At 40.3% G+C, this 21,611-nt stretch overlaps 1 long non-coding RNA gene across 1 annotated transcript in view; it reads right to left on the minus strand.

The window, feature by feature from the left end:
• Positions 1-19,943: 19,943 nt before the first annotated feature.
• LOC139041211 (uncharacterized) overlaps positions 19,944-21,611 on the minus strand; it is a 129,438-nt gene continuing 127,770 nt past the window's right edge. Inside the window, exon 3 of the long non-coding RNA XR_011496030.1 lies at positions 19,944-20,947. This is a non-coding gene — a long non-coding RNA (uncharacterized lncRNA). The remainder of the gene's footprint in view (positions 20,948-21,611) is intronic.

A 21,611-nucleotide genomic window follows, 5' to 3' on the forward strand; every position in this document is an offset into this window, starting at 1 on the left:
CTGTTTATCCAAGTTAGTGTGAATATGCCCGTATTTTGCTGCAGAAATATTACTGCTTTTGCTGCCACAGACCCACTGGGTGTGTTACATAATATTCAATATCTGTACCATATTACCTTCCTAAATTCAAAACATTCTGTATTTTGAAATACAACTGTCCATGCCGGTATTGTCAAATGACTGTGGGTCCATCCGCATTTCCACACTGGTGGTACCAGCATTAGTAAAGGCTACTATTTCTGTTATGCCTGATTCCCTCAGTATTTTGTTTCTTTTACAAGTAGGAAAGAAACAAGTCTAATCCATGGGGTTGGACTATCTTGCCAGTCAATTTGGAGTTCTGCAGGTCTGGATCTGGAATGGAGAAGACAACTTGACAAAGGGTTAGCCACAGAGATGGTTAAACCAAAGTGGGTTGGAGAGAAGTAAGCCTCGAATGCCTGAGAAAGCAAGCAAGGACACTGAGTGCAGGGGCCAGAAACAGGTATTATACCAGTGTAGGCCTTCCAAGAAGCAGACACCAAGACAGAATTAAACCAGCAAGAGATTTATTGCAGGAAACATCCATTCAGGGTAAGGGATGAGGAAGCATGAGTCAGCAGGAAAAGTGTTCAGATTGCAATGCTGGTCTGATGCCTCTGAAAAGAAAAGAAGACAGGAGCATTGGCAGGAAGAAACTCAGGTGGCAGCACAGCTCTGAGAAAGTCTTGGCCAGGCTGATGGGGAGCCTGGAGCACAGGTTTCTTAGGGGAGAACTGTGCTGGGCAGAAACAGCCAAGCTCTAGTACCTTCCACCAACAGTCATTGGCTAGGAGCAGTCTGTAGAGACTGAGGCCTCAGCACAAAACACTGTGGGTGATCCAGAGGGGCAGCAACTAGAGGTTGTCAGTCTGATACACTCTTCACAGCAGTTCCTTTGGAGGCAGGCCTGAGTGACATATCTCTACGGCTGCCACAAAAGTCAAATTTTGCGAGAGAAGGCATTCTAGGTCTGGCGGAAATGCATTAGTATCAGAGAAAATTAGAAACAAGTAAAGTGAATGAGGAACATATTATAATAGTATTAAAATTGTAAGACAATTTCTAAAGACCTCAGAGGATGTTCACAACTTATCGCTTTGGCTACTGGGTTTGCACATGAGCCCAGCTAGCTTACGTGCCAGGGCAGAGTTCCTGATGCGTTAGGAATTGTCTGAAGTTCATCCCACCATACTCAGAAAAGAAAGAAAATTATTGAGTTGTCCACTCAATTCCCTGCAGTTCTCTAGGGCCATCACACCACAGCTCCTCCTTTCAGTCCTTCTTCAGAATGCTGCTTGTGGAGTTCCAACACAATACTCTGCACATAGCAGACCTCTTACAGACGCAGTCCATGGTCTAGTACAGAGGCTGGAAACTGTTGTTTCCCAGGTCTGATTGCTCTACTCAGTGTGGAAGATCATCTCTACCCCTGTCTCTCCTTTGGCCTTTTCTACCGTTTTCTGCCCTCAACAGAATGCTCATTTAAAAAGAAATTGGGACCAGCCAGACAAGGGAGTGAATAAGTTCACGCACTCCGCTTCAGGGGCCCCAGTTTCACAGGTTTGGATGTTGGGTGGGGACCCAAAACCAATCACCAAGCCACACTGTGGAGACATCCCACATAAAGTGGAGGAAGATTGACACAGATGTTAGCTCAGCAACAATCTTCCTCAAGCAAAAAAAGGAAGATTGGAAACAGATGTTAGCTCAGGGCCAATTTTCCTCACCAAAAAAAAAAAAAAAAGAAAGAAAGAAAGTAATACTTTGGGTTCTTCTTCTGAGCTGAGGATTTTGGAACTGGTCTTTATCTAGGGAAAAGAAACTTGCTGGAGCTGGCAGACAATACAATTCAAGGGACCGGAAATCTGAGTCAATAGGTGTTTTCTGCAAAGATCAGTACTAATATATTTAGTGCTATTGAACTTCATTAAATATGTATTGGTTCTTTTTATTCTCAGCTTAAAATCATTCTAAGTGTTCTGCATGCAAATGAGTATTTAGAGCTGATGAGCAAGTTTCGAGTCAGATCGCATTAATGCCCTGTCTCCAAGCATGGGATGTGTGCCCAAGCTCAACTTTATTCAAAGAACGAAGAGTCACTGAGCTGTGTTGAGTTGACTTCATATGGCTCTTGGCACACTTTCTGATGGCGTACTCTCCTATTGATCAGGTAGTCACATGCCCTCCTAATGCCAGTGGAAATTGAGAATGTGCTTTAAACAAGAACTACGGTACTCTATAAGCAAGGGTCGTATTTGGACACTGTCACTTTGGGACCAAAAGGACTTTAAGAAATGAAATGTATCATGCACTTCAACAAGCAGCCCCATTTGGCTTCCTTACATTCCATGTCTGGCCCTCAGCTCACCTTTCAGGAGAATGGCTCAGGTCAACTTGGTTTGAGGAAGAAAGAGGTGACTTTTTTTATTTTCCTGCTTTTTCTCCCCAAATCTTCCCAGTACGTAGTTCTATATTTTAGTTGTGGGTCCTTCTAGTTGTGGCATGTGAGATGCTGCCTCAACGTGGCCTGATGAGTGGTGCCATGTCCGCACCTGGGATCCAAACCAGCAGAAACCCCAGGCCGCCGAAGTGGGAGCGCGCAAACTTAGCCACTTGGCCGTGGGGTTGGCCCCTGAGACGACTTTTTAATTACAAAAGTTAGGCCAAGTAATAAATGTATTTATAAACTAAAAGGAATATATTTCACAATCTTTGGGATCTCTTTAAGGCAAAAGCTCTAAGAGACTCCTAAGTAAAAAATTTAGAAGATAATTATGCTGGAATAAAAAAACAAAGACCAAGTTTGAGTTGTTCAGCCCCTGCCAGGCTTTCATCAATGGGTTTCCAGAAGTTTATGCTTTGACATACAGATGTGACCACTTGAGTTTTGGTTGGATTCTTTCTTTTCTGGTGTGTAGTATACAACAGCTTCTGTCCCTAGGAGAAAAGGGAGGCTTATGCCCATCAAACTCTAGAAGATTTCGTTACAGAACACAAGATTTGGAATCATAGACTTGTGCTCGAATTCTGTCTATCCCACTTCATAGCTCTCTACCTTTCCCCATCCACAAAATGGGCACAACGAATATGGGCCTCACATGGCTGATATGAAGCCTACATGTGAGAACTGATGCAAAGTGCTTGCTAATATGGTGTGACAGGAAAATGGCCCTTTCCTCCCATACCCAAAGGCCAGAATCAGAATAGATTTTGTCACCTCTGTCATTCTCCTTAATTTAGAAGGATGAATGAATTGGGATCTGTGTAGTCGTGGGAGACACAGATGTAACCAAGTAGAAGAGAATGGTGTTCCCTAAGTGTGCAATGAAATTTCAGAGATTTATATACTCAAAGGTAACAATCAACACAACTTTTTTCCTGTGTGGCACACCTCTCTAAGAGGGAAAGCAGGCTTTGCACACAGAAGGCAGAGGAACGTTCTCCACGCATATCTGGCAGCTGCACTAACACGTGGTTCCAGGGACAGACTACATAATCCTGGAGCCAATAGTGAGCATCAGCTCTTAGAGATTTGCAGAGAAATAACGGTAAAGTTTAAGAACCATTATGCTGTAGAGACCTACATGACAGCATAGAAGGAGCTAAAATATAAAGCTTTAAAACTGCATTGTAGTGGTAATCTATTACTGTCTAACAAATTATTCCAAACTCTGAGGTTTAAAGCAATAAGCATTATCTTACAGTTTATGTGGTTCAGAAATCCAGGAGCAGCTTAGCTGAGTATGACTAGCTCAGAGTCTATGAGGAGTTGAAGTCAAGATGTTGGCTGGGGTTGCAGCTATCTCCAAGTTGGATTGGAGAAGGCTCTGCTGCCAAGATGACTGACATGCTTGTTGTCAAGGTTCACAGTTCTCTACAGGGAGCCTGCATGTCCTCACACCGTAGCAACTGCCTTCCCTCTCCCCGGGGCTGCTCATGACATGGCAGCTGGCTCCTCTCAGAGGGAGTGATTTGAAGGGGTGGTAGTGGGGAAGGACACCCAAGACAGAATCCATAATCTTTTTATAACCTAATATTAGAAGTGACATCTCATGATTCTATTCTACTCACCAGAAGTGAGTCACTAAGTTCAACCTACACTCAAGGGAAGGGGAATTAAGCTCCATCTCTTGAGGGAAAGAGAATCAAAGAAGGTATAGACACATCTTTAAAACCACCACATGCATTGAAATGAGGAATTCAATTAAAAAAAAAAACAGTAGGCCTATTGGTGGTCATGCTATGAAAGATCTTGGATGAAATGGAGACAATAAAATCTGAATGGACTCTATTTTATCCATTTGGAATAAGAAACTAATGAGATCTCAAACTGTCTGAATGAACCTGCTGTGTTCGTAGAACACATTTCCTTCTCCTTTTGACCACAGAGCTTTCAGCTACATTTCCCAACCTACTTTATAGGTATCTGTGAGACTGAGTTCTGGCCAGTTAAATGTGGGCAGAAGAGATATCTACTCTTTCTAGGCCTGCCCCAAAAAACCTTCTTCCACAAACTCTTTTTTCTCTACTGAATGGAAATACTAATTGGAGATGAGATGACTCAAGGACATAGAAGAGGGTGGAGCCGTGAGAGAAAAGAGCCCAGGTCCCCAAAGGAGCAATTGGAAGCCTGCCAGACAGGAACATCTGATGTGAATTGACAGGAGCCAGAATGAACTGTTATTGTTTGAATCACTGGGCTTTGAGGGCCGTTGGTCGTAGCAGCTAGTATGACTCATTCTAACTAATTCACTGTCTGTTGAGGGTGGTGGTTCGAAGGTGATCAATTAAATAATGTTAAGTCCAAAGTATGTTCTAAGCATGAATTAATAAGATTATTTCCTTCTAAGGGCTTTTAAAGAAATTCAAGAGTAAGCTTGTGAAATGGTTATTTAAAACATCTCCTGTGCCCTGTGACCAGTAAGTTGCTAGTGTTACTCTGATTCTTGAATGTACTCTGGGAAATAGACCAGTAACTTTTGATTGCATGCCGTTTACAATATGGAATCCATTGTAGAGTATAAGACTATTAATCAACAAAACATATGTAATCTGCTTGGTTTTGGGGAAAATCAGCTCGTAAGTGACACAGCATAATGGGAAAAGGTGTGGTGTTTGGAATTAGACAGACCAGGCATCCTATCTGTTTCATCACTTTTAAATTCCATAACCTTAAGTTTCTTACTCAATTTATTTGAATCTCAGTTTTCTAATCTATAAAATTGGAATGACGATAATAACAATTATATCATTACCCGATGAGATTGTAGTGAGAATTAACTAAGATAATCTACATGAAATACATAGAAATTACACATGCTAAGTGCTCGAGAAGTGTTAACCATTATTATTATCACTGTTGCAATTTTTGTTATTTTGGGGAGGGAAAATAATGCCTTGCTAGTTTCCTATTGTGTATTTTTTGAGGAGAGATAAATAAAGTTATAGATAAGATAGAAGTAAAGATTGTAATTTATTGAAATATCAAAAAGACCTTTTACTAAGGCTAATGGAAGAAATCTCCTATGGGTAACTAAGGAAAGATCTTACTATGATAGGTAAACTTTGTGGGAAACTCTAAGAAATAATAACCCAAAACATATTTCTCAGGTGCAAGAATCCATGAGTTTTCAGTATAAACTAGGAAAGGGATAACCACTTAGACACTCTTGTCACTTAGATTGTCCTCTGGAGACAGCTGCTGTTATGAAGTGAGAAGCTCCAGCAGCGTGGGAAAGAAAGGTGAAGGCAAAAGCCAGAACCTGGTGAAGTGACTTGGCTGCTGTGACTGGCCCCAGAAAGAGCAATGATGGATCCAACGTTTTCAGAGGGAATGTACTGCTCAGGAGTGTGTCATTCAGATACCATCACACTGGGGAGAGCGAGAGGTCCATGGTAATAGGCAACACTAGCTCTAGAAGAAACTGAGGTAATTCTCAAAGTGTTGTTGTATTATTGCAGTGGGTCAGTCCCACAGGCCAGGCCAATGCAGCAAGCTCACAAGACCTAGGGGTTCTAACCAAACAGGTGTGATCTGAGGCAGTGTCAGACTCTGAGCTGAGGATGGAAGGAAAATTGAGGAAGAAAGATGGTTGTATGGTCTGGGCCAACAGGGATGGTGGGGATTAGGGAGTGGGGAGTGGATATTAAGAAATGTTCTAACCACCTTCCCACACCAGGAACCAGACCAAGTTGGCAAACACCTGTCAGAGCTTTGGCCCTTGTTTCATTTCTTTCAGAAGCCAGAATTGCCCAGGGCTTATAGGTAAGCCCACCAAAAATAGATACAGCTAAAGAGAGCTGAGAAAGATTGGGATGGGGAATGGTCACAGACAGACAGCTGCCTGAAAAGCTCTGAACAAGTCAAAAAGGGCACATAAAATGATAAAAGGTACAGTCCACATGAAGAATTCACATGATTCTCTGTGCACTAAATATTATAGGTTCAGAATTCATAAAGGAAAGCCTCCAGAAATTATGAGAAGCCCATCAGTAAGACGGGATTTATTAGGCTTCTCTCAGCTATTGGTAGATCACAGAAAATATTGCAGACCATATTCCCTGATTAAAATGCAGCAAAACTAAAACTAGAAAAAAATATCATACCATCTAGAAATTTGGAAATTGAGTAATTCTTGGGTCAAGGAGGAAAACAAGGTGAGAACTGGTGCCTACGTGGAAAATAATATCAGATTCTGTGCAAAGTTCAGGGGAAAATTCATGGTTTTGAAAACTGTTTATATTAATAGGCAGAAAGATTAAAAATAATAGAATTAATATGAAATTCAAGAAGGAAAAAAGTCATCCAAAGAAAACAGAATAAAGATAAAAGCAGAAATTAATAATAAAATCTAAAAAAGTAGAATAAATAAATATACTCAAGAAGTACATTTTTAAAAAGTAAAACAAAGTAGATAAAATATTTGCTAGTTAAAGCACAAATATATAAAATAAGAAATAAGAATAGAGAAATAACCACAGAGAACAAAAGAATCTTTAAAAACTACTTTGCACATCTCTGCAGATAAACATAAGAACCTAGTTGAAATGGACACTTTCCTAGGAAACTATATATTGCCAAAACTAACTTCAGAAGAGCTCAAAAGTTTAAAACTACCAATATTCATAAAGGAAATATAATAAGTTTTAAAGAATTAGGCCAACATATTTTCGCAAAAAATTCAACCAAACTTTAAAAACAGACAATATCAATGTTATTTAAACCCATGCTATTCAGTGATTGGGGATCAGCAGCTGGGCCTCACCTGGGAGCTGGTGAGAAGCACAGAGTCTTGGGCTCCACTTCAGACATACTGAAAGGAAATCTGGTTTTAACAAGATTCCCAGGAGATTGTATGCACATTAAAGTTTGAGAAAACCGACTTATACCAGGGTTCAGCAAACTATGGTTTATGCGGCAAACCCAGCCTTCCTCTTCTTTTCATAAATAAAGTTTTACTGGAACACAGCCATCTTCATTTGTTTACATATTGTTTATGGCAGCTTTCTCATCACACTAGCAGAGTTGAGTAGTTGGGGACAGTGACCATACAAGCCACAAAGCATAATATATTTGCCATCTGGCCCTTTACAAAAAAAGTTTGGTGACTGATTTATATTGTTCCAGGACATAAAAAAATGAGAAAAACTTCCATTTCTATTGTGACACTAGATTAACAATGATTAGAAAAATATCAAATAGGTCACAAAAACTTTAGACTTAGCAAAGATTTCATGAATAGTAAATAGCAAAATAAGATCATGCTCACTTGTGAGTATAAATGAAAAAATGGAACCCTATCAATGTTATTCAATGGAAACTCAGAAGATAATACTCAAGTATTGAAAAGGAATTTGACAAAGTTCAACATCATTCTTGACTTTTAAAAAACTATTAGTAAAATGGGAATAAATTTCTTTAATGTAATAAAATTCATAAATTTTAACCTAAATTTGGCATCAGGCTTGATGGGGAAATAAATGATTTCTGTTAAAATCAGGACCATTATAATCATATGTTGACAACATTGCAATTCTAAGTACCCAAGAGAATCAATTGAAAAAACTATGACAAACAATAAAATAATTCAGGAATCTACACCTATTAGTTATCTGTTGCTGCTTGACAAATTATCCTAAAATTTAGCAGCTTAAAACAACAGACATTTATTATGTCACACAATTTCTGAGGGTTGGGAATCCAGGAGCAGCTGAACTGGGAGGTTCTGGCTCAGGCTCTCCCATGAGGTTATAGGCAAGTTGTTGGCCGGGGCCGCAAGCATCTGAAGGCTTGACAGAGGCTGGAGGATTCACATCCAAGATGACTCACTCACATGGCTGTTGGCAGGAGTGCTCAGATTCTCACTAGCTGTTGGCATCTGTTCTTTGCCACATAGGCATCTCTACAAAGTTGTCTAAATGTCCTCCCAACGTAGCAGCTGGTTTCAGGAGGAAGTGCAAGCAAGCAGGAACCAATGGTGCCTTTTATGACCTAGTTTATAAAGTGGCACATCATCACTTCTGCATTAGAAGTGAGATACTGAGTCTATACACTCAAGGGAAGGAGAATTAAGCTCCATCTCTTGAAAGGAAAAATACTAAAGAATGTAATACTATCATGGCACCATGTCACATGCCATCATGGTATATGATACATAATTCATGTACAAAGTCAATACAATACCATTCCTAACAGAATACGTAAAAAATGTAACGGATATAAAAAGAAAAAGAAATAGAAAAATGTACAAAAGATATGAACTGGCAGTTTATTAAAAAACGGAAACCTAGATGGTTAATGAGCATATGAAAGATGCTCAAACTCACTAATAACTAGAAAAATTCAAGTTAAATGGGATACTCTTTCATACCACTTCAGATTGGAAAAATGTTAAAGTCCATGATACCAAGCGAAAGCCAGGATGTGGAACATACGAAACTCTTAAACATAGTTGGTGGAAGTATAGCACTTTCAAAACGATTTGACACTGTCTGCTGAGTTTGATGGTGAATTATCCCACAAGCCTTCAATTCTACTCCTAGAGAAACTCTCTCTTTTGTACAAAGAGATATGAACAAGAATGCCCCCAGCATGATTGTTTCTAATAGGAAAAAGAGAAATAGGACACCCTAAATGTACATTTCCAGAATGATGGATAAATAAATTGTGAGATACTCTCTCAGTGTAATGAATGAACTAGAAGTCTCCATATCAATATAGATGAATTCTCACAAATATATTGAGTGACAAAAGCAAGCTGCAGAAGAATGCATTAATGTAAAGTTTAAAATCCTACAAAACAATTGTTCAAGAATACATACCTATATAGTAAAATTATTTTAAAGAATAGTAGGAATGATGCACATAAAATGTGAATAATGATCACTTCTGGGAGGGAATGAGAAGAATGTGATAGGGAGAGATAGATGGAGATTTCAACTTTATTACTAATGTTTTATTTATTAAGCTAAGCAGTGAACACATGGGCAATTGTTTAATTATTTTTATGTCTTTTTAAATGTTATTTAGTAATTTAAAAGTTTAAAGAAAATGTAATAGAAGAAAAGATCACATTTAAAATTGCATCAAGGGAAGAAGCTAAAATACCTAAAAATTTAAAATAATCTCAAAAGAGAGAAGTGATATGTTTAACTATATTTTTTTGCCATGGTAAATGAAATATAAACAAAATGTAAAGATTAATGAAAACTGGGGAAAACATTTCCACATTCCAAAGGGCCAATGTCTTTAATATATACAGAGTTCCTTATTAAAAGTCATATGACCAATAATCCAGAACAATAATAGGCTAAAGTCATGAACTGACAAGCCATAGGAATATAAATAGCATTTAAATATATGAAAAATGCAACTGGAAACCATGAAATAATATGTTTGCCAATTGTATTGTTAAAGATGAAAAGGTTGGTGGGGATGCGAGGAAGCAGTCACTCTCATACGTTGTTGCCCAATTGTCTGGGAGTGTATGTTGTCAACTTGTCTACAAAGGGGCATCTATAATGATCTATCAAAATGTAAAGAGTCCACATCCTTCAACCTAGAAATTCCACCTCTATGAATTTCTCCTGGTGATATACTTGCACATGTGTGAAATGATTTATTACATTGTTTGTAAATGCAAAAAAAGGGAACAAATTAAATATTCCTTGATAGGAGCTTGGTAAAATAAAATATGATACATCCATTGAATTGAATACTGGGTAGTGGTTTTAAAGTGGGGTTATTTCTGTGTGAATATTGAAGAAACATCTCCAAGATAAATTGCAGAGCAAAAGTGATGTGTGGAATAGTGTGTATACCACCATTTGTAGAGGAAAAAAGAATGGAGCACATACATGGTTATTTATACAGAGAAAATTCCTGAAAGGAGAAGAATGAAACTAGTAGTAGTTACCGCCTCCAGTAGTATCACAGTAGTATGAGAGAACCTTGAATTATGTAAGCAAACAAACAAACAAAAGTTAACAAAATCTCTAAAACTAAGAAGCTAAGAAAGCTGATCTAATTTAGCACCAAGGGATAAATTTTAAAATCCATAGTGCTAGCCATTTGGAAACAGAGGAATGTTGCTGATGTGCAATTCTGCCCTAATTACTTTCTTGCTAACCTCTAATCATTTCTCTCAAAAGGTCCTGCTACACAGCCAGTCAGAGAGAGAGAGACAGAGAGAGAGAAAGAAATGTGGCTGTTATCAACACAGCCCCATGAATCCAATCGCCATCCTAGAACTGCTTACCTTGTGCTTCCTGAGTCATTTCTAAGGAGAGATAATGATGGCAAGGTGGGGAGGTCTCAGGTGGTGTCGAGGAAGGGCACCAATGTAGGCCAGGTCAATTTTGATTCATTGCACATTGAACTTTTCACTTTTCCTTCCTTTTCACATTTATAGCCATTAGGAAGGAATTTGGGAACACTGCAAAGACAAGCCAGTTGGCAAAATTGGCTTCAGTTCCCTTGTGGATGTAGCTTGGAACTGGAAATCTAGATGAAGAGAAATAGTGTCTATCCTCAAAGAGATGCTATAAAATAGATGCCCCTGCTTCGGGGATATAGGAGCACACACACTGGGAGTGGGGCAGGAGCTTGAGGGAGGGGAAGGAAGACAGAGCAATCCTTACCAAATACATAAAAATAGAATGTTCCCAGGTGTTTACTGCATATTGTGGAAAGTGTAAAGTGAGTAAAGCCAGGTGAGGTTCATTAGCAAATGTTTAGTAGCTCTGGAAGCACAGGGAAAACTATGTGATTTATTACATCAGCAGAAATGTTAAACATGGAACATTCATTGAGCACCTACAATGGGCCAGATACTGCTCTAGGTCTTAAGGATCTATCAGAGAATAAAACAAAGGCCTGATGCTCAAGTGAATTACATTTTAGCAGCCAAGGCAAGTGGGTGGATATGGAGAAAATAAATGATCCACAAATAAGTATGAGATAATGTTAGGTAGTGATCAATTTCAGAGTCAATTTTCAGGTTAAAGGAAGAGATGCACAAGGGGTAATGTGAGGGTAGGGACAATTTCAGATAAGTGGTCCAGGAAGCCTCTCTGATGAGGTGACATTTGATTAGAGACCTGAGTAAAGTTAAGGAGCAAGCCCTGAGGATATATGAGGGAAGCGATGGTGCAAAGGCCCTGAGGCTAAAACGTGATTTTCCCCACACAGGTAAAGGAATAGTACTCAGAAAAAAATGATAAGAAACAATTGAAACCCAAAAATGTACATTCCCTCTGTGATTATGTATGCATAGAGATATATATCAGAAAAAGATAACTGAAAACTATAAATCCTTATAGCGCTTCAAGGAAGGGTTAAAGACTGAGTGTTCTCAAGGGCAGGCAGTATCTTCTAATTCCTTGTGTCATGCTTGGTACATGTAAATCTAAACAATATCTGAGGACTAAATGAATGAATCATTACAATTCTTTCAAGAATGTTTTATTCATCATTTAAAAAAATAAAACTAAATGGCTGTTTTTGAAAAATTAACTATATAATAGCACATTGCCTAGTAGAGTTTCCCAGAAAGATATGACTTTAGCTCTGGGCCCGCCCAAGATGTAATCAGGAAAAGAAGATTACCTGACATCTGCTACATATTTGTACGTATGTGTTATCTTGGGCAAGCCTCAGACTCGGAACAGCTCAAGGAGGAAGGTACAGTTATTCCCATATTGCTGTGGAGGACAGTGAGGCACAGGGAGATTCAGTTTACAGCCTGTGGGCTCAAGGCCAACAGACGGTAGAGCTGAACAATAGATCTTCTGACTCTAAGTTCAGACTTCTGACAACCACAGCTAGGAGAGGTCTACTATAGACCTCTTCCCTCAAGCCAACAATTTTTGAGTACCACTTCCTGGTCCCCAGTACTCTCAGTGGTCCTTCATTCCCAAACCCTCCCAATGCAGCACCTCATGGGAGCTGTTCCCTCTGCTATCCTCATCTCTGATCTTAGCGTCAAAAGAATTGGACCCACAGCTCACATTTACCAATGTGAGTCAATGGTGTGACTCTTGGCAGGTCATTTCATCTTTCTGGGTCTCACTTTTGTCATTTTTTAATGGAGATAACTATGTGTTGGAATTGTGGTGCAGAGTCAATGAAATCATGCAGTCAAAGTCTTTGGACCAGTGTCTGATATATATGGCAGATACTCAATAAATACTGGGTAAATCTATTTGTGGCCAACTTGTGTCTGGGTCCTGCTAATCATCGACCAAGCTGATAAATGAATCCTGGATTAGTTACCAATGATGATAATAGCATAAAATATTGTGCCTCCCCAATAACACCGACAATATAACTAACTCAAATTAATTGCTGATCGTGTGAAGGCCAATCACGGTTGCCAGGGAAGACCTCATCGACATCCCTTACTTTGCTTTTCCCCAAGAAAGCAGCGCATTTGTCCAACATTCATTAGGCCATGACTTAGGCTCAGAGTAAATTTAACATGTAGGTTAACCATCATAAATTGAATAAAAAACTCCTGCTAAGAAGAGACCAGTCTGCATACGTTGCCCCTAAACTTAAGGATCAGAAAAAAATGAAACTGTTCAGAACACTCCAGAAATGAGTCAGTCTAGTGAGCCATGTTTTCTGAAATCTAGGGTTTACCTTTTTATTCAACAATTTTATTTTCTTAATCATCTTGATTGAGAGCAGGAGAATAGGATAAAGGGAGAGTCTAAAAGGTGAGTGTAACAGTTTCCTAGGGCTGTCATAACAAAGTGCCACAAGCTGGGGGCTGAAAACAACAGAGATTAATTGTCTCACAGTTCTGGAGACTAGAAGTCCGAAATTAAGGTGTCAACAGGACAAACTCCCTCCGAAACCTTAGGAGAGATTCTTTCCTTGCCTCTCCTAGTTTTTGGTGTTTGTCTGCAATCCTTGGCATTCCTTGGCTTGCGGATGCCTCACTCTGATCTCTGCTTCTGTTGTCTCATGGCCGTCTTCTCCTTATGTGTCTCTTCTTTTTTTAAGGACATTAGTCATCTTGGATAAATGGCTCACTCTACTCCAGTATGAATTCCTCTTAAATAATTACATCTGCAACAACCTTATTACCAAATAAGATTATATTCTGAAGCATCTAGCGTTAGAACGTCAATAAATCTTTTTGAGGGACACAGTTCAACCCATAACAGTGGGTAACTAGCCTTCCTTGGGGCTTAGAGGGACACAGAACTGGAAAGCCAGGCAGGTGATTATAAATTTATATCCCAGAGCCTATGTTAGCATTAGGGGCCTAGAAGTCATCACTCCCCTGTTTCTCATCATGTAAGGCTTGTCTCTGCAGATGCCACAAGTCTCAAGCTGGGCTGCCCTATTCAGATGTCTTAGAGCCATAGAATGTAAGTCTTTGGGAGACAAAGTGAACAAACCTTATATTTCCATTTTAATAGCTAGATTTGTATTTCAATTCCATATCTGAGAAAAACATATGAAGTGTCCTTAGCACCGATTATCCTACATTTATTAGGTGGAACCACAGGAAATTTCCATCTTTACAGATGAAAAATAGTCAAATATTGGCAATTTCACGTGGTTAGACCTATGCATTCCATTTGATGCTGTCATGGATGAGCTCTACTTGGCCCTGATTACTTAAATTTGTCCCAAGACTTTGAATTTTGGACTTGGCTCAATACTGCCCTTATATCCTACCGGGCACCACTGAGAACTTATACATCCTACCACGCCAACAATTCCCTGAAAGGCACACACTCAGGAAAGAAGCAAAGATTGGGGGATTCAGAAAGGTCTGGATTCAAGTTATCCCTTTACTATTTGGGTTTGACTTTAGGAAGCCAATTATTTAGGTTTCTTTGTGTCTCAAAATCCTCTTGTGAAATGAGAATAAAACCTTGTAGGATTATTGTAAGGATTAAATTAGATACACATATAGAGAGAGACACACACACACATACATACATGTTAACAACACACAGTAGGTGTTCAACAAATTCTGATTCCCTATACTTATGACTTCTTTGACCTCTACTACAGTCCCTAATAATCCCAGGAACTGCTCAGAGACAAACTGAAGCAACGGGAAGACCTGCAGGTCTAGTGAAGCTTGCTAAGATTAAATAATAATGGGACAAATAAACAGACCACTTTGCATGGATGTTATTCTTTTGGATCCTATGGCAGACATCAGTCTCAAGGAATATACCTTGAAACTCAGTTACAGAAAGACTACATCATTATGTAGTCTTTTCTCATCTCACAATAACTAAACTCCATTTGAATTGCATACATGATAGGCCTGTGTTTACACCAAATGTCATTTTCCAGCATAGTAGTTCTCAACCTTTTATCCGTTGGGACACACATGGCATTAACATAAATTACCATATATGGCACACTCTTCGGGGGCTATCCAGAGATTCCCTAATTCCCTGTAGCACTCCTTTCTCTCCGGCTGTAGAAAGCATATTGGAAAGGCGAGGATGAGGATGACATTATAGAAATAACCCCCCTAATTTTTTTCCAATTAAATTTCCTACAAACTTTAGCAAATGATACACAAATACTATGCTTGTAACCTACCTGAAACTTGTGTGTGGTTCATTACTGAGGCTGAATGTCACTCTGCTAAGAGATGTTATTATCATGACCATTCAGAATGGTTAAAATACTCTTAACTCACTAGACAATTCAGATCCGAGTAGACAATTGCAGTGTTCTACATCTTATTTAGATGCTTCTAGGTGCTCTGACCCAGAGTGAATACACAAACTCAGGATAATTTTCTCTGCACACTGAACAAATGGATCTATTTCAATGACAGTGTGTTGGCACGAATGGTACTCCTGCCTCCATGTCACATAGACAAAGCAATGAGGTATAAACAAAACCACTCCAGGATTCTATATGTGTGACACTGCTACTGATATAATCAATGCTATCTAACCACCAGAAGCAGTGTCCCACATCTTTAGGGGCTTAAGCATTCTATTCAGCTAATCTACTCTCCCCTTTGGTCAAAGCCATTTATTATCAATTGTAAGTAATGTGACTATGGGGGATGCTACCTGGGGCCACTGGAAACCTGCCATGGTTTATAGCCCTTGGAACAGACTCAGACATTGTAAGTTAAAAAAAAAAACTCTTTAATCCAAACCCAAACCTTTTATAATTGAAATTATAATAAATCACAACTCCTAAATCTTCCTGGAGGGAGGACTCAAGAAAGGTCCTCTCTCTCTCTGCCAAAGAGCTCCCTAATAAGGGATAGAAATCAAGAAAAAGGACAACTGTGCTTCAGCCATGCTCAGGGCTAAGGTAGGGAATACAAGATTTGGTCAGTTCTTAACACATAGAGGCCAGAAATAGGAATAGATAGAAGAAAAGGGAAAGGCAATTGGAGTATGTCACTTCCCAGCTTTAACCATCAATGGCTCCCTATTACCTCTAAGATTAGGTCAACACACTTGAACTCAATGTACATATAGGACCCTCCAGGATCTGCCCACACTGCTGTGTCCCTCTACTGTAGCATTCACCTCTCTGTATTGCAACTATTTGTTTGCCTTCCCCCTTAGACTGTGAGGCCCTTGAGGGCAGGGATCATGACTTAGTAAACTTTAATCCTTAGTACCGATCAGAAGCCCAGTAGGTGTTTAATCAATTCCAAAGAAATGAGCAAACTGACCCTGCACAGCAGCTGTACACAAGCCAAGAGGGCAAAGTCTAGAGAAGTGAACCTCAATTTTTGCATAATCTGAAGAACTCATGGGCATGTCCTTTTCTTCTAGATGGGACCATAAGCTTCTTTAGGAAAGGCTATTATAAAATGTGACCACCAGATAATGAGTTTCATTTTTTTCCTCAGCGAATGTATCAGGATCTATGTCCCTTCTAAGCACTCTCCTTAGGAGGCCATGGGTATATTCTAAAAGGGTTGCATTTGCTCAACAAGCCTCTTTGGGAATTGCAGTGTGGTTCAGTTTTATGCCATACAAGAAAACCAATCTAATTTCTTTATAGGCACATTTATTTCCAAAATAATGTTCCCTCAGCTTGATTGCCCACCATATTCATTGGGCATAGCTTCAGGGTAACTTTTAGTGGCTTCCAACAACAAATCCACCCTCTGAGGATGAAGATGTGCCACATTTGAAGATATTTAAGAGAGAGTGCCAATCATGTCCACATGCAATTCTAAAGAAGAGTTCCAAAAATGCTTTAAGCAACAAAAATAAGCATAAATCCATCAAGGAGACCACTTTAAAGGCAATAGGACTGCTTTAGGATTATATATTCTAATGTGCTACATAACAATAACCAGTACTTATTAAGTGTTTAGTATTACCAAGAAGCGTGTGTGTGTGGGGGGGGGGTGCGTATTCTTAACTATATGGAAATAACAACAATCCTAATAGCTAGCACTTATTGAGTGCTTCCTCAATTGAGTGAGGCACTGAGTTAAGGGTTATTTAATTTTAATCTCCATTTTGCAGACAGGAAAACTGAGCTCTAGAGAGAAGTTAAGTACATTGCTAAAGGTCACAAACCAGCGAGAGAGGAACTGAGATTCAAGCGCAAATTTGTCTGATTTGTTCTTAATTACTCTGATATACGCTATGTTATAAGCTATGCTCTTAACCACTGTGATTGACCTCTGGATTTTTATTAAAATATTAGTGATATATGTTAAATAAATATATCCTAACTTATACTTCTTATTAACCAAAACATTGCCTAGTTCAGTGCTCAATAAATACTAGTTGAATGAATAAACCTATGTCAGCGACAGTGGTCTAACCAAGACGGGGAAGAAGGGCAAATAAGAACAATAGGCCAAGGTGATACAAGACGGTTCAGCTCATCTACTCCCCAAACTAAGGCCATGTTCACAGGAAAGAGCAGCCGATGCCAGAGAAAGTGCCTGGATGGCTCCATGCCAGCTACAACATGGGGCTTTGTGATTTGTCTGCTATTTCGTTCCAAGCAGCCCCTGAAGGGCCCTGGGCCTCAGTCGCTCCATCCATGCATAGGGAATGGGTACACTCATCTCTCTTCTTCAGTCTTCCCCTATGAATATTTATAAAGAGCTCTAGAATCCTGGTATCCCATAAAAATGCAAAGTACGATTATTATTAATGATACAGTTAGCAAGAAGGACATTTGTTATTTCTACTCAATTGGTTTCCCCTGGGAGCAGAAACAATTTTTTTTGACATAGTATTAATGTGCCGTCTTTGCAACTTTGATCATCTGTCATTTTCTTTTTGAGAAAGTCGTGCCCCTGTTGCAGGCAGCACCCTGCCTGTTCCTTTGCAATATGGGCACTATCTGAGCACAAGTCGCTTCATAGTTTAGATGAAACTATGGATCTTTATTTGATTTCTGGTATCAGGAAACAATTTATTAGGATCAAGGCAGTTAGGCTACGAGACTTCCTTCCTTGCCTGGGTAGTCACTAGTTGAGCAGACAGCCCTGTTCATAAATCTAGTTTTATTTCCTCATCTATTCACCTGGAACTAAGTGATTTTGTTTTTTTTTTAAGGCAAAGGGGAGAACACATTTCCTTATGTAAGCACTCTTCCTCCAGCCAGTAATCACCATTGTTTCTTAGACAAGCCAGTGAGAAGCTGAAGCAGGGAGCCATTTCCATTTCCGTGCATCACTCTTGTATTTTTCAGAGTTTACAGAAAAATACTGCAACCAATTTGGGATTTCCCTGTAATGATCCACTTCCTCTAAGTAAATCGGAATTGATTCAAATGTGAATTTCAGAGACAAAAGGGCTTTCTGCAAATATCTGTTTTCCTATGTCCTTCAGAAACTACCTTGCCTTCTTTTCTGCCCCATCCCCCGCTCCCACCCTCCCTCAAGCCCCCCAGCCCGCCTTCCCCTCCTTCTTAAGAAGACTTTCCCAGGTCCCTCTTGGCTGTGGTTGAACGACGTTGGCTCCTGTCCATGCTGCAACAAAGACCTGGCATTCCAGCTGTCTGCGTCTAATCTCCAGTGTCAGCTCTCGTTAATGTGTGAGCGTGAAATCAGAGGGGGCAGAGCTGCACGGAATATTAAAACCATGATCAGAATTCCACTGAAACGCTGAGAGTCTGCAAGCACCATTAGAGGAGGCTGTCAAATCACGGCTTCGCATTAAATAAAAGAAAAGATTTCTATCAGAGGAAAGTACAATCAGTGAATCGCTGAGCTAAATTAGCATTTTTTCAATTGGAGATCGAAGTTGATTTATTGTTCTACACGACATTAATGTAACTATGTGCTTGACCTGCTAAGGCAGCTAATTTTTCATTTAAATGGTTTCTTTCCTTCCCGGTGCAAAGGCTGCAATCATATTTCAACTTTGCAGAGTGATCAGGAAAGTCGCGGAATGCTGCAGAAATGTCTTGGGGCGGCCTTCCCTTCTCCTCCCCTCTCCTTCCTTTCCTTTTTCCAACTCCAGAGCCTTCCTCCTCCCCTCCCCTCCCCTTCCCCCCTAACCTCATGGCTGGTGGTCAAGGTCACAGAGGAAGAGTAATCTCAAAGCCACCAACTTCAAAGCCGCCATCAAAGAAGCCCCTACGTAGCCTCTGAATTAAAAGAGAGTGGGGGAGGGAGGGCTCTGGGCACTGGCGTTCGTATCTACAAGAAAGGGCCCTTTAAATGCCCCATTGGTAGGGCCCAACCAGGGGCACCCTAGGTCCACTTCTCTCCTGCCAGCCTCTCAATATGGGTCTCTTCTCATCCTCCCCATCCCCCCTCCTCACACACACATCGCCTGCAGATAATATACATTTCCAATTAGCAGTGCACATTCTAGTCATGTTCTCTTTTACTGCCCTATCTTCCTTTTGCTAAAAAGCTGGGCTGTCCTTAATGAAATCCTGCAGTTCTGTTAATCCAAGATACAATGCTTCTTTTCTCTCTCAGGCTCTCCCTAACATAAAAACTACAGTTACTCAAGCTCCCCTTTTCTGTTTCGATTCCTTGTCATTTGTCTTTCATTACATACCTGATGTAGCACTGTAGCAGTTGAAGTTCCTGGACTAGGGGGAAAGGACACAATTATATTCATTTCCCAATGCCCTATTTGCAAAGGCAGCTGGCATTTTCTTGGGTTTTTTTTTTTTTAAAGCACACTGATTTTAATCTCTGGAAGTGGATGAATATGTTTTAGGGCATTTTGGGATCCTAACGTTTACCAAGCTTGTTAGACTTTAAACTAGCTGTAAGTCCTGGAAGAACCCTGATAAGTTAGATTTCAGCATTTATCTGAAATGCCTCTTAGGAATTAATTCATTGTACCCCACAGTGAGAAAAAGGCAGGCACTGGGAAGTGGGTGGTGGGTGACGGGGCTGACATTTGCCACTCTTTACCAATATAAATGCTACTTCTAAAACAAAATGGACATTGGACCAATAACTAGTGTTTATATTTTATTTTTCTTCCTCCCATCCCCAAACAGCCACCTTCTGAAATGACAAACTGAGTAAATTTCTGTTTGGGGGAGGCACGAAGGCATTGTCAACCCCATAGATCTGAAGGACCTCAGGCTAAGGAACAGAACCAATTACTCACACAGGGCTGGCTATGGCCCAATGAGGTAGAGAATAGCGCCCCATCCTCCACCCCTATGGCCTCTAAGACTGATGGAGTCACTCCAAGGGTCATCAGAATGGAAGAAACTTTCCCTCCCACTTCTATCACAATAGGACCTAATTGGCCCCCCTTGGTCAGCCAGGAGACCATGGAATGAATGGTCAGGATGCTGCTCTTTGCTCTGACCCAGCTAGAGAGCCTCTATCCAGGCCAAAGGTGAGGGTCTTGGCAAAAAACTGCTTAGCCAGATGCTGGAGACAAGCGCTTTTGTCATTTCATACTTGCCGCCATTTTGTCCAAGATGCTTACCCTTGCTTACCCCTTACTCCATTTAGAAAGTAATCCCATCTCTCCCCCATGTTGATTATCATTCAAGTCAACCACTCCAAAAAGCAGTGTGGATTTCATTCTCCAAAGGCAATAAGAGTTCGGTCACTAAACACAGAAAATCTTCAACATACAGCACACTGGTTGTTTGCTTTTCTCCTGGATGATTTCCACAGTGGTTCTGTACCAAGAGTCAGTGTCAGATGATTAGGGTTCCCTTTGTCACCTCACAGTCCACATTCATTAGCCAAGAGGTGGCATCACAACACGTTGCTCCCACATTTCCGAGCTGCAGGGTGATTCCACTGCAAAGCCTCCTGAAGGACCCAAATGCAAAGCTCTACTATTTCCTGCACTCACTGTTTCCATGGTCACTTGTTCCCCAAAGATAATGCACCTCTCCTTTACACGATAATCGCCTTCTGAATATAGTTTTATTCATGGAATTAAGGACCTTCAGATGATTTGGGTCACTTCTGGTTCACCAGTGTGCAAAATAGAACCCCAGCACCTGGAAGAAATAATGCAGACATTTTGTTAGTCAATCCACATGGCCTGCAGCATGTTGTGAACCCAGGAAGCAACATGAGTCTCAAAGGCCAGGAGAGACCAGGTCTGGGAAAAAAAGCATGTTCCTTAGGGTAAAAAACACGGGAGGGGACAAATTTGGTAGCAGAAGCAGACTCTACAGAAGGTAGTCAGAGACACTATAGCTACGCCCAAAACACTATCGTCAAAGAGCATGGTTCAAGCAATTCTTAGCACCAGAGACACAACTCAGTGGACATTTGGAAGGAAGGCAGGGCAAAGGATGGGGTCGTGAGATCAGCCCATGGCATAAAAGCTCAACATTCAGGTTTACTCCAGAGAAAAGAAGGCTGTGGTGAGTGAGGCAACAGTTGAGGCCTGCCACCAGTTGGACTTTGGGGACAAGACTCAGTCCTCAAGGAAAATGGGACTGCTGCCAGAATAGGTGCGGATAGACTGAAGAGCAGACCCAAAGCTGCAACCCCAGCCTGAGAAGCGGTCCCCTTCTTCTTCCTCATCATAGAAAAGGGATCATAATAGTACTACTCCACAGTGCTATTGTGAGGATTAAATGATTTGATATCTAGATCCGGATCTATTTATTTGTGTGTGTGTTTGTGTGTGTGTGTTAGATCATACCTGACACA

The sequence above is a fragment of the Equus asinus genome, chromosome 20 (assembly GCF_041296235.1).
Source record: "Equus asinus isolate D_3611 breed Donkey chromosome 20, EquAss-T2T_v2, whole genome shotgun sequence".
In the NCBI taxonomy this organism is placed as follows: domain Eukaryota; kingdom Metazoa; phylum Chordata; class Mammalia; order Perissodactyla; family Equidae; genus Equus; species Equus asinus.